At 40.3% G+C, this 17,346-nt stretch overlaps 1 long non-coding RNA gene across 1 annotated transcript in view; it reads right to left on the reverse strand.

Moving 5' to 3' along the window:
* Positions 1-2,182: 2,182 nt before the first annotated feature.
* The window catches only part of LOC132575242 (uncharacterized), a 34,707-nt gene continuing 19,543 nt past the window's right edge, over positions 2,183-17,346 (reverse strand). Inside the window, exons 2-3 of the long non-coding RNA XR_009555668.1 lie at positions 4,071-4,133; positions 2,183-2,265 (exon numbers count right to left, since the gene is read on the reverse strand). This is a non-coding gene — a long non-coding RNA (uncharacterized LOC132575242). The remainder of the gene's footprint in view (positions 2,266-4,070; positions 4,134-17,346) is intronic.

The following is a 17,346-nucleotide window of genomic DNA, read 5'->3' on the forward strand; positions in this document are numbered from 1 at the left end:
AGATGGAATCACAGGCCTACACCTTACAATCTCTAACAGAGTATCCATTATGAACAGCAAACCAATGACAAACTGTATATATTTTTGTGTCGGTCAATTTATTGGAATTATTAGTTGCAAGTTAGTAGGTTGGGGTGTTAGGGTTAGAGGAAAGGAGGAAATGAGGGAAGGAGGGAAATAATGCCTATCATCATCAACATCATCATCATCATTATTATTTTGCCCCTGCCTAATTTGTGCTTGATTGATTTTTCCTGCTTGCTGTTTGATCTTGGGATTCTCATTAATTAATTTCTAAATTGATTAATGGGGTGTTTAAATTTAAACTTTTAGTGATCTATTTATCAGGTTGTCTGCTTGTAGTTGTTGTTCAGGTTTGAGAAGGGTGGTGGGGGATCAAAGGGTCTGCATACTGCGGTGTTGGATGCAGATGAATATTGCTTTTCTCTGCTGGATATTTAGTGATTTGTTTCTAGATCAATAATGTTGAGCAGAGGATACCATGCAAGGGTCAGGGATACAGGAGTAGAGGGGTGGGGGAGATATAGTGGTGAGTCTAGAAGGAAGGAGCTGGAGATGCTGGAATGCTCCTCACCTGTGACCCATCCTGAGCAATATCAGTTGTGGGGCTCAGAATAGCTATCTCTGGCACTGGTGTTGTTCAATGTCAGATCAATCAACAATAAGACCTCTGTGCTCTGAGATTATCTTGTAAAACAAAAGGTAGAACTGGCTTGTGTTACCAAGACCTGGGTGTGGGAGGGTGATGCTGTTGCCCTGAACCAATTTGCCCCACCTGAGATCTTGGTCCTTTACCAGGCCCAGACAAGTGGGCAGGGGGGGCATTACTCATCCAAGAATCTTTTTCCTTTACGGCACTCCCCTCACCAAAAATCACCTGCATTCAATGTGTTGGTTTGGCATGCTGAGGAAAGTTTGGCTATCTGGCTAGTGTACCGACTGCCTAATACAGCAGCAGATACCCTACCTGACCTGTTGGAAGCTGAATCAAGTTGGCATTGGAGCACCCTAGACTATTGATCTTGAGGGATTTCAATGCCCATGCAGATGATGCGACATCCTCTCAGAGCAGGGACTAAGTGTCGTCCCTGGAGGCTCTGGAACTTTCCCAATTTGAATCATCTCCCACATACCAGGCAGGCCACATCTGGACTTGATTTTGGGACTGAGGATTAATGTGGATCGGTAGCTGCAGACATAGTACCATAGTCAGACCACTTCACACTGAAGGTATGACCACGGTATTAAACCTTCCCTGTTTAAGCAGCAAGTGTATTTTTGCTTGCCCACAGAGCCAAATGGATCCTAGTCAGTTTCAGGATGCTCTATGGGATCCAATGCTCCCTGGTGAATTGTTAGATGGACTGGTGGAGGACTGGCATGGCTGGCTCTCTGAAATGAAATCACACACACACACTGGTGCCCTCTCTGCCCTCATGCCAAAGCCTCCTCATGGTATACACTGCGGATCTGCAGAGGATGAAATGAGAGCTGAGATGGCTAGAGTGAGGGTGGCAGCATGCTTGTGATGAAACAAAAATAACACAGGACATTTGTGAAAGCCTATGAAATGGCAGTAAATGCCACTAAGAAAGAATTCTATGTGGTCTCCATTGCATCTGCGAATTTGTACCTGGCCCAATTATTTAGAACTATTTGGAATTTAACCGCTCTGTCTCAGTGCCGACAAAACAGCAGGGAATTGTCTATTGGCTGTGAGGCATTTGCAAATTATTTTGTAGATAAAGTCACGTTGCTTCCCCGTGACCTTCTGATTACAGCTGAGATAGTAAGGGAATTGGAAGTCCATTGTCCGTCTTCAGGTCCAATGTTGGGCCACTTCAATTGGCTCTCCCAGAAGGAAGTCAACCAGATCCTGGCAGCTGTGAAGCCTAGCGCTTGCCTCCTTGACCCATGCACAATGCCAGCCCATAATTGGTATATTATTTAAATTGTTTAAATTGGTTTATTTAAATTGTTTTAACAATTTTATTTTCTGATACTATTGTGATTGTTTTTTATTATTTTAATGTATTAATGTAATCACATGACCTGCTCTGAGCCTGTTTGCAGAAAAAGTGGGATTTAATTTTAAATAAATAAATAAACATCTTTCCCCCCATATAATTAATTTAAAGGTGAATATCATGCAACCACTGACCTGGTTTCTTTCAGCCCTTCTTTCTGAATCACTTCCAATATTTGTTTTGCAGTCATTGGAGAGTTGGGGTGTTTTTCCAGAGCCTAAAAAGAAATATATATGTAAGATGGTAAAAAGTAATTATTTCATATACTTTATCTGTTCCATTGACAGGCAATTTTTACAATACTTTTTAAAAAGTGGGGAGTTTTGTAGTATTGAGGCTGGGGTTTTCTATCGATCTCAAAAACAAGCAACAATAGCTGATAGGGTTAAATTGATAATCACAGGAATCAACCCACTGAAGTGCACAGGAAGATTCTTCTGTGGTAGAGAGCTACAAGTATGAAACCTATCAAGATTATCAATGAAAGAAGCCATTTATTTAGAGATGGGGAAAGATGATTTGGCAACCTATTTGAACATTTTCAAGGGCAATGACACTGCATTTGCAGGAAACTCTTTCATTTGCAGTACAGATGCTAGACACAACATAAGGATCTTTAAAATTTGGAAACCTAACATGAAAAATAAAAAACACTGTAACTTATTTTTGAAATATACTTTCCAGTTCAGCTCAGTTTTCTATTCCTTTGCCTTTCATGAAGAATTCAGAAAAGTAATATTCCATAATTCAGCCTAATTAATATGAAGGCTTGTACTTGCTTTGTTTCCTTTCAAAGTCAGCACCTTCTCCATCTTAAATATATTACCAGTCCTAAGAATTTAACCATCAAAACACAGGCAGCAGTAACAGTGTACATTGCCTCTAAGCATACACCAACTTGAGTGAGCAATCCTAAACAAGTCTACTCTGAATCTTACACAGGTCTACTCAGTGGTGCTTACTCTCAAGAAAGCACTCTTATTATTGTACTCTTAACCCTATTATAACATGTACTTCCATTCTGGAAATACAAAATCACCTCTATATCCCTACTCGGTCAGTCTTAATTTGCTTTCCTAGTGCCATGACAACAACTAGGGTGAACATGAACAGCTTTCCAACAGGAACTAGATACCCTGCACCAAAATTCCCCAATGTAAGTAAGTAAGTGGTGGTGGGGGGAGGGAGATATCTTTAATTAGTTTCACTGTGGCTTTCCAACTGTTTCAGTGGGCTCCTGAAATACTGCTGATTCACTACCATCATGTTTCATGCATTCTCTATGGCTGCCTAGTACAACAAATCCTATAAAGGAAGCATGCCTAATATGTCCAGCTCCTGCAAGTATATCTTGTTGCAACACATTGCCTGGCAAGGCTACAAATATAATTCCCTAGTGAAAGCAATGTCTGAAGTCTCAAGATTAGGGTATACAAGAACTCCAGATATGAAAGCTTGCTTCTGCTGAAGTCATAGGTTTATAAAACTTCATATTGACTGCAGCAACATGAGGACTTTGCACAAACCATCCTTTCTCCATACCATTCATTTTAGCTATGCAAGGCTATTATTATTTATGGCTAAACTTCCCACCTTCCCCTGTTCAATTCCCAAACCAGTCCACGACCCAGGACAGCATTCCATTACAGAAAGAATGTTATTCATTGTTAATTGAATAGGAGGGGAAAATCCACATATTAAGGATGAACATGAAGCTCTGGGAACCAAATCAAACATTGAAAGAAACACCTTTTCAAGTGAAATTCAATTCCTGAATGATTAACTGCATACGCATGGAAAATGGGTCAGGACCTCAATAAAATTAAAAATGGTAGAGTTTTATCTAAATAGTAAGAGAAAGATGAAATGAGCAATAAGGCAAGAGGGAAGAAACTCAACTGAACTGGAAATATTCCAGAAGCTAAAATGAGTAAAAATGTAAACAGGGCAGTAAAGGAAACTATACTGTACTGCACAAGACTATGAAGGATATTGGGGACACTTGAAGGTGGGGTTACTCACTGTGGAGGACTCCCTGTTTCTCTTCCCGAGTACGGGCCCTCAGCACACCTGGGCAGCTCCTCCCTGAAATTGAGAGAATTTGGGTAGCCCTGTCCCCTTCTCTATGACATCACAGCCTATTCTATAGAGGTAGTGCTACAGCACAAGCTGGATAGAAAGGGAGAGACAATTTCACATCAGTCTTCACCTTGGAAAAGTAAGCAGGACAGGAGCTGAGCTGAACTGGTGGGAAAACAAGGGGCAGACATAAGGATGGGCACAGAAGATCATCATTACAAAGACACAATGTAGATAACATGAAGCTAACAAAGCAATGTGTGGAACACAGTGATTTTAAATCAAGCCCACAAGACAGCATTGCAAACATGAGACTAGGAAACAAACAGGGCAGGACACAGTGGTATTTTAGGAAAGTGATTATGTAAGGTAGGCTGAGAATGAAGGTACAAACAGTAGCCCATAGTGTCAATGGCTCTGGTTGATGCATATACTAATGAAGGCTGGAGCTTCAAATACCTTGCTGAATTCAAAATTTTATTCATCAGCTCTCCAGAATAATTTATCACCAAAATGGAATTGCTTTTCCACAGCAAGGAGTAAATATTTCTTCATTCCCAACACTTTTTATATCACGAGCCCAGCATATTCTTTGAAAAGAACAAAGGCTTATTTTGACAGAGTACATTAAATGAGGGATTTTTTTTTCATGGGCAAAGAAGTCTCTGTAGCTTAATTTGTTGTTTACAAGAGAAAAGTAAAACACATGATAAATGTTTCAGTAAAATTTAAGAGGGGGCTACAGCAGTCAGCATAATACAGCACAATCTTGGCAGGGCCTTGGTAAATGACACACTAAAAGGCAAAAATATTCCATCTTCCTATTTCCCACCTTCCACCCCTAATGTTCCTAAAAATAGAGAATAAGCTAAAACATGGCCCATTAAGAAAGAGGGAGAAAACAGTGGAATAATAAAGCAAATATTGAATTAGTAAAACTGATAATAGCAAACAAAAACAAAACATCTCCTGAATCATCTGCACTGTACTCTATAGAGGCTCCATATTAGACTGGAGATGCAAATGAAATTATGGCAACAATTTCAAACAACAAGGCTTATATGTATCATAGTAAATATAAATCTTCTTGTCATCCATAAAGGGCAGATGGAAAACTAAGATATATATTTTCCTTAAGGGAGTGGAAATGGCAGCTTTGAGTGAATTCATGGTTGTGCCCTATGCATCCTACATTACAATATTATATTACAGGGGTGGCCAAGGGTAGCTCTCCAGATGTTTTTTGCCTACAACTGCCATCAGCCCCAGCCATTGGCCATGCTGGCTGGGGCTGATGGAAACTGTAGGCAAAAAACATCTGGAGAGCTACCCTTGGCCACCCCTGTTATATTACAAGTACCTGAAACTGCATGTATCCCTGTCAAAAAGCTAACTATGCTTCAGAACTTTCATGAATCTGCTTAACAGGCAAAGGGGACAGTGATGACCAGATATACTGGGGTTTATGTTTGTTTTTCAGCCACACACAGATATGGAATTGCTGCCTTGCAACAAACCTCATATTTTAATGAGCAAGGATGCAAAACAACAAGCAAATATCTCGCTTTTCAGGGAACTCCCACTCCCCACATAATGCACTTTATCCTACCTATTATGAACTTCTTTAACATATCTGCATTTTACTTTCAAGGACATTCCCAAAAACCATTATTCAAAAATCTTTGGAAATTCCCTAATTTCCACACCCTCACTCAGCCTTACCCCAAGGACCAGCCCCATTTCGCAGCTAATAAGTATAAAATTCCCTTCCAGACCCCTGTACTTTTGTTGCCATTCTTGAATGCAATCTGCTACCCCAACTACATATCAGACTCTGCTTTGAATGTTTACCCTCATAACGCCTTTTTATCACCCATTCCTAGGCTGGACTCTTATCCAACTTTTCTCTTCAGGGTCTGGCTGAGATGTTTTCTTTTCCTTATTTCCTCAAAACACTGCTGCTTTGCCTAACTGCCAGCCGGTCCACACCCAGCCTCTTTTCCCCACACCCATTTTCCTTAATTAAGCAATACTTAACACTATTCACAAAACCTGTTAGTTTTCCCATCTGGTACTCAGAGGGTCATTGAGTGCCATTAACATGTATAGTTCACCTCAGATAAAACCATCAAGCTTCTCCTACATCATTGTTCACCTCCAAAAAAACTCATCGTTATTTTTTCTGGGGCAAACACATCAGGCTGCCCCAGGGAGCATTTCCCCCTATAATTGCAGCTCGATGCTCCATAGCAGGTGTATGTGTTCTTGGCACCATATCTCACAACCCCATGGGTGTATGGGCCTTCTCCTCTTCTCCATGAAACACTGATCATTTTGCTGCTGCCTCCATGGACCCTGCTCTTAAGATTGGCAACTATTACCTCCTCAAAACTGCTTTTTCCCATCTCCTCCCTGATTTCCTCTTTGATAGTTTGGGTGTTTTGCCCCTTTATTCCTATTTCAATAGAACCTGTTCCAGGTGAACATCTGGTTTATTTGAAGAGTTCTCTATGGGAAAGATCCCCATAAACATCTGTGAAAAATTCCAGTAACTCCCTTTTCCTGTGTCTCCTTCAATGCTAATTTTCCCCCAGTTAAATAAGAGACTGCCTATTTAGGTAACACCTCTGGCTCTGAATTATTGCATCAAAATCTGGAGTCAATGTCTACCCCGTAGCAATCTTAAATTAACTGTTTAGATGTGTATCTGTAAGCTGACAATATACTTTTGATTTATTGACATTATTACAGAAAAAAGCTATTCACAGACATACAGTGTCCCAAATATAAGGATTTCAGAAGCAAAAGCCTTAAACTGGGGATAATTTGGACACCAAAACTGGTAAAATTTGCTAATGCCAACTTCAGAAAGCTTATCCTTCAGTACAGCATCACACTGCTCCCCCACCTACATATGATTTGTGGCATCCTTTCATTGGTATGTGGGGAGCAGTGTGAATGTCCCATTTTGTTGACTATACTGACTCACTATGTGTAATCCACCTTGAGTATACCTCCCACCTTAGATAAACTTTTCCTGTCCATCCCCCACCCCGCGCAAAGAATAACAGGGGTCTACCTCCTCTCTCTCCTGCACCACCACTGCCAGCACACATCTTTCTTCCACCTCTCCCTCATCTCCTTCCACCTTTCACCAGGCAGTTTGGTGTAATGGTTAAGTGTGCAAACTCTTATCTGTGAGAACCGAGTTTGATTCCCCACTCCTCCATTTGCACCTGCTGGAATGGCCTTGGGTCAGCCATAGCTATGACAGAGGTTGTCCTTGAAAGGGCAGCTGTTTAGACACAGTGTCTGTTGTAGGGGAGGAAGATAAAGGAGATTGTGAGCCGCTCTGAGACTCTGAGTGAAGGGCGGGATATAAATCCAGTATCTTCTTCTTCTCTGACTTGGGCTCGTTCACACTTTCCTCTGCACTCCCAGGTCCCATAAGGGCCACTTTTATTTGGTGTTCAGATAGCCACTATTGGCATTTCCAGGGCTGCAGAAGTCCACCCCCATTGCTTTGACAATTAATTGATGGGTACCGGTGTGTCAGCTGCACAAACTGTAGACATGAACTGCATAGATATCTATAAACACCATGGAGGTTCACAACAGGCACGATCACATGACCTGTGGCTCATGAACCGTGAACTGGGCAAATTTCACTATGAATGTAGGTTCATGACGAGGTTGGTGTACAGGGTCCTCTCTTTCCTATTTTGTCATCTCAACAATCCTTAAAGTAGGCTACACCAAGAGCATGCTATTTATACTTGTGTTCTACCAGTTTACCCAAACAAAAGATAAACGGATAAATCTGTTGTTTCCTGAGACACTGTTCAAACTCTAGCACTAGCACTATCTGGGGGGTCATCTGTTCATTACTCTCTCCACAATTTCATTCTAAATGTTGCTACTGTACTAAATTAGCAACCATTCCAATATCGCTATTTGTGCACAATAATTTCCCACCTACAAGCATTTAGTATTTCAAGAATAAACCCCCTTTAAACAGTGTTAACAACATCAATCCAGCTCTTTAACGCTATAACTCTAACTGCTTTTGTGCAATGAACTACTGTACTGAAAAGCAATGCCTCTACAAAAAAAAAAGGCTGAAAAATAGTTCCAGACTTAGGATTTGCACTGACTTCATATTCTATGTTTGGAAATGCTTCTCAGACAGTATCAGCTTTTACAAAACAAATGCTTCCACTGTGTGCCTGTGTGCTTGTATATAAATATGAAACACGGACAGGCAGAAAATGTCAATAAAGGGGTGCAATCAACATATACTTTTCACCAGAACTAATAGGCTTGTGGGCACACCTAAGCATATAAAGATCTTTCAGCCCCATTGCTCTTTGGCCTCTAATTACTTCATAGCCCACAAAAGGGTTCTGAGATCTCCGTTGATAGATCTCCTGAAAAAAAAAAAAATCTTTTGAAACATGCAATCCCTATTAGGGCACCTTAACATGCATGCAGGCATCCCATCAATGTTGGATAATCACCAACAGTATGAAGGACAACCTGCAATGCAGACTTCTCCTTTCCTTCCAACCACACTCTCACCAGATTTCAGTTCATTACAATGACAGACTGCAATGACAATATCAGTTTACTAGCTCTCATTCAGGACCACAGTGACTACTTCATCATTCTGCTAAAAGTCCTTCAACAGGTGCATTAATTTGTTTCCAAGACTTACATCCATCCACAATGTCTAGATAGTCTCTAACTTGCTTTATTTCAGTTTAAGGATGAGCCATGACTCATTAGTACAGCATCTGCTTCACCTATAGAAGGCCCCAAGTTCAGTTCCCAGTATCTTCAGTTTTGATGTGAAAGAGCTCTGCCTACAACCTTAGAGAGTCACTGCAAGTCATGCACAATACTGACCCTGATCGACTAAAGGTCTGATTCAGTTTGTTTGTTTGTTTTGATTCCTAGCCCGCCCTCCCATAAGGCTCAGGACAGGTTACAACAATTTAAATCAGTTAAAACAGTTAAAGCAAATTTAAAATATACATAAAGCCATTTTAGTGCATGACATAGACAACATGCTCCTAGGTCAAGACTCTGCCACAGTAGCTAATCCAATCCCCAATGAAATATAAGGCAACTTCATGTATTTATGTGTGCATAGTCAGTGTCATCGTCCATTGTGGATTTGTAAGCACATCATCATCCGTCAAGTGACATGCCATGCAAGAGTCTCAAACAATTTCCTTTTCCCTCCTCCATTGCTGTGTCTCCACTGTGGGTGCCAAAGTTAAAATATATATATTTAAATGATTATGTATGTATGTACCATTGAATTGCAACTGATTTATGGCAACTACAGAAAGGGGTTTTCAAGACAAGTGAGAGGTAGAGGTGGTTTGCTGTTGCCTTCCTCTGCAGATGGTTTTCCATCCAATTACCAACTATGCTTAGCTGCCAACAACTGACAAGATCAGGCTATACCATGCCACCTTCTCTCCTATTTAAATTATTACCTTTAAAATATTACATTGTAATTCCATCCATGTTTACTCCATAGCAGGTTTCACAAACTTTTCTTTCCCGTGGCCCGATTATTTTTACACTTCTCCTTTGTGACCCACTAAAATTTGGGCGTGGAGCCAGGAGACTTTGGGGGTGGAGCCGGGAGACATGAATGATGTCATTTCCTGTGGTGTCAAGGGCCAAGTGACGTCACTTCTGGGACACACTGAACCAAAACTCCACCTTTTCCTGTGATGTCACTTCCAGAATGTCCACCAGTGGAGCCAGGACACTAGAAGCCCTCCCACTGTTGCTTTCCCCCCTCTCAGCACCAAGAATACAGACAGACCATCACTTGCAGGGAAAAAAAGAAGGGGGGGCAAGGGGAAAAAAAGCCTTCCTCACCATCAGATGACCTCAACCAGCAACAATTCTGCCCAGGGGTCATTTGGTAAAAAAAAAAAAATAGCTACTGGAATGCCCACTCCCCACCGCTCCCAGCTGAAAAAAAACATGCACACCCTTCTTTGCTGCCCAGGCCTCCTGGGGAAATCTCCCCAAAAGAACATATTGCAAGCCACAGGAAAGCTCATACCTTGAAGAACACTTCATGGGTCTAAAGTGCCAGTGGATGCCAGCTTTTCTCTCAAACACTGGGAGGGGGAGAAGAAAGGAGAGGCAGCCCAGCTCCTCTCTGCACAGCACAGAGACGGGGGAAGGAAGGAAGCCAAACGGAGCACAGGCTTTGCAGCCTGTGTCAGTCTTCAAGGCTAGCTTTTATCTGCACAACAGAGAGATGGGGAAGGAAGAAAGCAGAGCAGAGGTCATGCTTTGCTGGGGGCAGGACTAGCTTTGCTGTGGGCTGGGCTAGCTTTAGCTTTTCTTGTGACCCGGTAGTGAGGCTTCCGTGGCCCGGTACTGGGTCACGACCCTGCAAATGGGAAACACTGCTCCATAGTAATTTCCACCAAGTTTCATTTGGATTACTACCAAAAAAGCATGTTTAGTATTGCAGTCTAAATTACTTGTAGTAAACTTAAATGGATACAGAAAAGGTATAAAATTCTACTTGGCAGACTGAAAGCCTTGGGCATACAAAAAGTAGATTGTATGGATAAGATTTGAAACTGTTTCAACACAACTTGCTTGCTAATAAATGTGCCTAGTTTCACAGTTTTAATATTTCAGATGTGCAAACCAACGGATTTAAGATTTTAAAATGTTTTCTCCTATAAAATGACATCAAATGAAGTCTTAACTGCAGGTTCTTTTCTTTAAATCTCTTTTCTGGATTAAAAAAACCCTCATAAACACAACATGTTCTGTGTTATGATCAATGCTGCTAGGTATCGATAGTAGTCTGTGAAGTAAGAATGTAATTTGAACACCTCAGAAGGCACTTGGATCTGTATCACCATTTGCTGGCTATACAAAAATATAATTTACATTAGTAAAAGAGTGAAAAGAAGGGAAACTGAACAACAGAGAAGAATTTTACCTTCTTTCTTTCTAGTACCAATTCAAAAAGTTTTCCATTTTTCATTCCCATCTTCATTAGTTAGTGTATTTGGGGCCTATGATCATAAAACACTAGCATCTACTTGTAAAGAAATTAAACAACCTCCCTATAGTTTAAAAAAAGGATACTGCTTCATTTTGTAATGCCAATTCCCTGAAATATTTTACAACTTCAGATTTTTTTTCTCTCTTAAGAATGTATCATGATTCTTAAAGCAGGTATAGAAGTATTCCTAATGTTGCAAAGTCCCCAGGCTCTCGGGGCACATGATAACCCCTTTCCCCCTTCTTCTACTTTCAGGCATTCTCTCAGTACCCAAAGCTAGACATGGATGGCTTTTTCACTTGGTCAGGCCCCATCATAACTGCTACTGCCTCTGTTTTCTACCATTTTTCCACATAACATAAAAGAGCCACGTTGGAACATGTCAAAGGCCCACCCAGTCCAACACTCTGTGTCAAATAGTGGTCAAAAATCAGGCATCATCAGGAGGTTCGCCAACAGGGCCAGAATTTTTGATAAAAGCTTTTGATAAAGTTCCTCATCAAAGGTTCCTATCAGTCATGATCCTTCCTAATAATCCCCACCAGCATAGCATTTGCCTTTTATTTTTATTGCAGTCACACACTGAGTCAACATTTTCAGTGAGTTATCTACCACAACTCCAAGATCTCTCTCCTGGTCAGTTACTGCCAGTTCGGACCCCATTAATGTATATTTATAGTTAGGATATTTTGCTCCAATGTGCATTACTTTGCACTTGGCCATGTTGGACCTCATTTGCCACACTGACACCCACTTGTCCACCCTCAACAGATACCTCTAGAGCTTCTCACAAACTTCCCTCATGGTGATTTGTCAGTTTTTAATTTGTCAATCAGTAGTAGGACCTCCACTCATCACCTCAATCCAACTCAGGCCTTTCAACATCTCTCCCAGAATTGGTGGTTCTGGAGTGGGTAAGCACCTCCCATCTTTGACAGTAAAGAAAAAGGCAAACAATGAATTCAGCTTCTCTGCCATTTCCCTATCACCCTTTAGGAATAAACCCTTCTGAGTGCATGAGCCTTGTTACAAAAAGTTGTGCAAACTGTGTTACACAAGACTACAGTTCTACTTGTGTTACTCTGTAAGACACAGGCTTTATTTCCAGCCACACATGCTGAGCAGACTTATTTATGATTCATCTTAGAAACCTCGCCCTCTGAAATTTTGGTATTGAAGATCCACTGTTTTCTCCACATGTTCACCGCTGGATCTCACTAGATCCCCTGCCCTCAAGACACAACGGTGCTGAGCTGCCGATTATTAAGTAACAGAACTATGACATTATAACATCAGGCAATTATTTTTGTTTGCCGACACAGAGCAAATTTACTACTTAAAATGCTCAGAAACGAAATATGACAGGTCAGGGTTTTTGAACTAGAGGCATGAACTGCAAGAACACTCCACACACATGGATGCTTTTGCAAGCTGTCAGTGGTATTTTGCTACATTTGTTAAATGTGTAATGGTTAGTGTCATAACAAAGATCAGCCATCATGTTATGACATTTATCTTTATAAACGAGGAGAGGGAGGGCATCTGCAAGTTATTCCACTGCTTGCTATAAGATGATTAATGTCACAGGAGATAAATCAGTATCTACCGAACATGAAATAAGATAGTGTCTAAAAGCTGGGACACTGTATTTAAATGGCACATGTTATAGCCAATGTAACAATCAAGGTACAGCCATGAGCCACACATAAATTTTCGCAAGCAGGATTAAAAATACTATATTCTAATACAAAAATGAAGACATATTCATTTTGTATCATCAGTGCAGTTCAGCTTTTTCTACCTATATATTTTCCCTAACCTTTTTAAGGTAACTAAATGAAGGTTATTAGGATACATCATCATGATCATAAAACTCAACACTATCTCCTCTGGCAAGATCTTTCTACGAGGATCTGGCAAGATCGTTCTGCTTTCTACTTGGAGTTGTGGTACAGAACTGTTGGTGTGGCTCATAAAACATGTGCAAAAATCCTTGGGGAAAACCCACATGGTCAAATCCTAAGACATGTTGTAGATGAAAGCAAATGCTTAGGAAGGCAACAATGAGTCTATTAATGTTAAATGCAACCTCACTGCTGGGTACTATTCCAGGGTTGCAAGCAGATATGTATGCCCGGAGTGTTCCTGATGAGTCAAAAGGCAGAATATAAATATAAAATAAAATACCCTGTCTGTGTTTTTGTTTCATTCTTTTATGCTTTTAAAGGTTTTGAATCTCTTGTGGGGGGGGGGACTCACAGACAGGAGGGCACAAAGGAAATGCAACTCTTTCCGTTTGGACTGATGGTCTATTTTTTTCATCCCCGTATGGAACCACTCCCCACTAAGCACAGGCAGCCAGTAAAAATTCTCTAATTTTACAATACAGTTTTTATAGCCTTTGACACAATATAGTCATTCTCCTCAAAGATACACGGAGATGTGATTATTCCTTCTTCTCTACATAGCAAGAAACCATGTCTGTCTGGGAGGGTTTTTTGTTCAAATACTTCCTTTCCTTTTGTACTTAGACTAAATGAATACTCACTAGGAAAAAAAATTCTCAAGAAGTAGTTCTTTGCCATGAATACATTGTTGGTGCTCTATGGCTTTCAAAAACCTGTTGTCTATGATGGCATCACATAGGCAAAGATCCTCTTCCTTTGGTAATATCCTAATTCATTCAGACTCTCAGATTATTCACACAATTTGAAACTGCTAAATACACAAAGGAATGATGAAGTCCACAGCATATCTTATAACTACTGTTGTGCACTGCATATCCAAGCATTCCCATGCAGAACTGTGTACTTATACCTCATTAATAAGATACAGTTTTCCCATGATTGGCCTGGAAAGAACTCTCATTCTGTCCCTCATCCACACTATTTCCCATAATTAACAGTCTTTATCGCTGAAAGTCCTGTGCACAGTGTCCACAATTTTGACAGGCATGGCTTTCCTGATCCCTTCCATTCTTAGAAATACTCCTGAACTGAGAGAAACAAGGCAGCTGTATGAAAGCTACATAACTGGTTCATTCTTTTTTATCATTTGAACCAGCAGCTGTAAGGGACCAATTTCCATAGTTATCCTTACTGCTGTTCTCAATCCTAGCACTACTTACAGCACTTTTTTTGAGCAGGAACGCAGTTCTGGCTGACTTGGTGTCAGGGGCTGTGCCCTAATAGGTAAATGAGTTCCTGTTGCGCTTTTTCTATGAAAAAAAGCCCAGTGTGGAAAAATTATGTCAGGGGTGTGGTCTAATATGCAAATGAGTTCCTGCTGGTTTTTTCTACAAAAAAGTCCTGACTACCTGTAAGAAGGACTTAACATTTCTTAGCTCTAGCATAGGTACTCTCTCTGTGGCTTAGATAGAGCCACATTCATAATCACCATCAACCAGAAGAGCCACATAACTATCTCAAATACAATACAATTATATTAAATATAACTGTATATAATTATAAATAATCAGATACATTTTCGGCTCAACAAAATGAATTCCACTAATTTATTTGTTGTGTGCATTTCTTTCTCAGGATGCTGCTATCAGAGGAACAAAGCTAATCTCCAGAAACCAAAACGAAAAGAGGTAGATGTAGCTCTTGAGCCACAGAAGGAGCGTCTGCTCTAGTACATCCCATGAGAGCTTTGTTAGTCTACTGAAGCCAAAATAACAAATAGTCTTGTGGTACTTTAAAGACTAATGAACTTTTGACATTTCACAAGCCACAAAATACAACTAATAAAGTGGGCCACCACAATAATTTGTTATTTTACCTCTAATAACTATCTCCTGAGGGAACTCACTAGGAACTTCAAGTCTTCTTCAGAAAAGAGCTTGGTGTTCAATCACAGAGCTACCTATCTGCCCTAAAACAGCTCTGCTTACTGGACAATGGGCATAAAAGCTTCTGATTCTGACCTTTGTGGGAAAAATAACTTTAGGCCTTGTTCTCAAGTCACTGTCTTGTGGTGAGCACCGTCTCTACCCTTGTGTTATGCCCTCTCTCATCTTCCTCTCTACTTGGATATACAACCTATCATTGTTCTGCTCCACTCTGTCTTTCTCATATTCATTAGTGTGACTTAATAGTTTTCTTTCACACCTAACCCAGACTCTCACTATGCCTTCACTAACTCCCTGCTGTTCCATATTTCATTAAAGACCTACTGCTTGAAAGCCTTGGGCTTCACTGCAAACATGACCTTATTGAACAGAGACCATGCAAAGATAAGGGAGCTCACACCCACCCTCTGTACAAGAATCTAAGTTAAATGACATTGGCCAGAGGAAAGAAAAGAAAAGTAGGATACACAAATAGAATAGGGAGGGTGCAGCAGTTGACTCTGAGGCACAGTTTATATGACTGGCTTACTATTACCATCAACAGACCTAGATATATTTCTGTCAGGCAACAAGAATATTTACTAATTTAAGTAACAAATGCCAGATTTCATTCAGTTTCACTAACACCTGGGGCATACAGCCTTTGAGAAAAGGAAGATTCTCTCTGCAACAAATTTCTCCTTGAAGGAGGTACAGAAATAAATTACCACTCTCTCCGACACTAAAGCACGCATATTTAATAATGGAAATATATTCCACATTAGCACAGTAAGATTTTTCCCTTATAAATACTATGTTCATTTAATTTGTCATTGAAACCTGACAAGTATATAAATCCCCTAGTGCAGGGGTGGCCAAGGGTAGCTCTCCAGATGTTTTTTTGCCTACAACTCCCATCAGCTCCAGCCATCGGCCATGCTGGCTGGGGCTGATGGGAGTTGTAGGCAAAAAAACATCTGGAGAGCTACCCTTGGCCACCCCTGTGGCCTAGTGAATCAAATATTAACAGTGCAACTAACCTCAGTAAGCCTATGTTTACCCAGTATCTAAGAGCCAAAGAAAATGTAAGGGAGAACTCATGATCACAAGTTCACCATCACCGTTTTGAAATAATTTTAAAATACTGCAAGAGTCCAATCCTGATCAGGCCTGCAAGGCAAGAGCTCTCCCCCACTCTTGCCATTTCAAGGGTCAAAACTGCTGGTGGGGAGGGGTAAGTTCCCGATGGTTCTTTTGGCACTTGATAAGGCATGGGGAAAGAAGAGCTCCACACTCTCATGATATTTTAAAAACCCATTTAAAATGGTGCTGTCAAACGCTTGAAGGCAATGAGTTCTCTGCCACATTTAGTTTGACTCTAATAACTTCCAGTAGAAAGCATAATATGTATTTATACAGAAACATGAAGAATCAGGAAATAATGGGAAATGGTGTGTGTGTGTGTGTGTGTGTGTGAAGCCCAGGACACAAAGGGACACTTTAGAATGGTCAGCAAAAACACACACCTACAGTCAGACCACCTCAAAAACACCTGATCTCATAAAAATGAGCAGTGAAATTGTGTTAATTACAGAATAGTGGTTACTTTCTAAACTATTTCATTAAAAGCATTTTTCTGGTTTTGTACAGGTCTTTGTAGAATCATAGATTTGGAAGGGACCTCCAGGGTCATCTAGCCCAACCCCCTGCATAATGCAGGAAACTCATAAATACCTCCCCCTAAATTCACAGGATCTTCATTGCTGTCAGATGGCCATCTAGCCTCTGTTTTAAAACCTCCAAGCAAGGTGGATAAAAATCAATGATTTTTTTAAAAATATATATATTAAAAAATCGGATTTTTTAATTTAAATTGATTTTTTAATTTAAATCAGATTTAATTTCTTAAATTTAAATCGGATTTCTTAAATTTAAATCGGATTTTTTAAAAATAAAATGCTTTTTGAGGAAAATATATTATCATCCAAAGGTTATTCCATCATGAAATAAGGATTAGTTTTTAATTCTGAAGCATAAGGCTGTATATTTATGCAATGTTTACATTTTTGGTAATAAATTCTCTTAATCCATTCACAATGTCATGCTCTTACAGAGGTTTCTATAAGATTACTGGGCAGTTTCTTTGTCTACAAGATATTATCACAGAACACAGATGCTTGGTTTTGCAGTTCTCGTGTGGAGCAACAAGCATCTGAAAAAAGGCACAAAGATCAAAGTTTACAAAGCGGTTGTGATGACAACCCTCATCTATGGCTCCGAATCGTGGGTTTTATACCGTCATCACCTGCGACTCCTTGAGCGCTTTCATC

Source organism: Heteronotia binoei, chromosome 7 (genome assembly GCF_032191835.1).
Source record: "Heteronotia binoei isolate CCM8104 ecotype False Entrance Well chromosome 7, APGP_CSIRO_Hbin_v1, whole genome shotgun sequence".
NCBI lineage: Eukaryota > Metazoa > Chordata > Lepidosauria > Squamata > Gekkonidae > Heteronotia > Heteronotia binoei.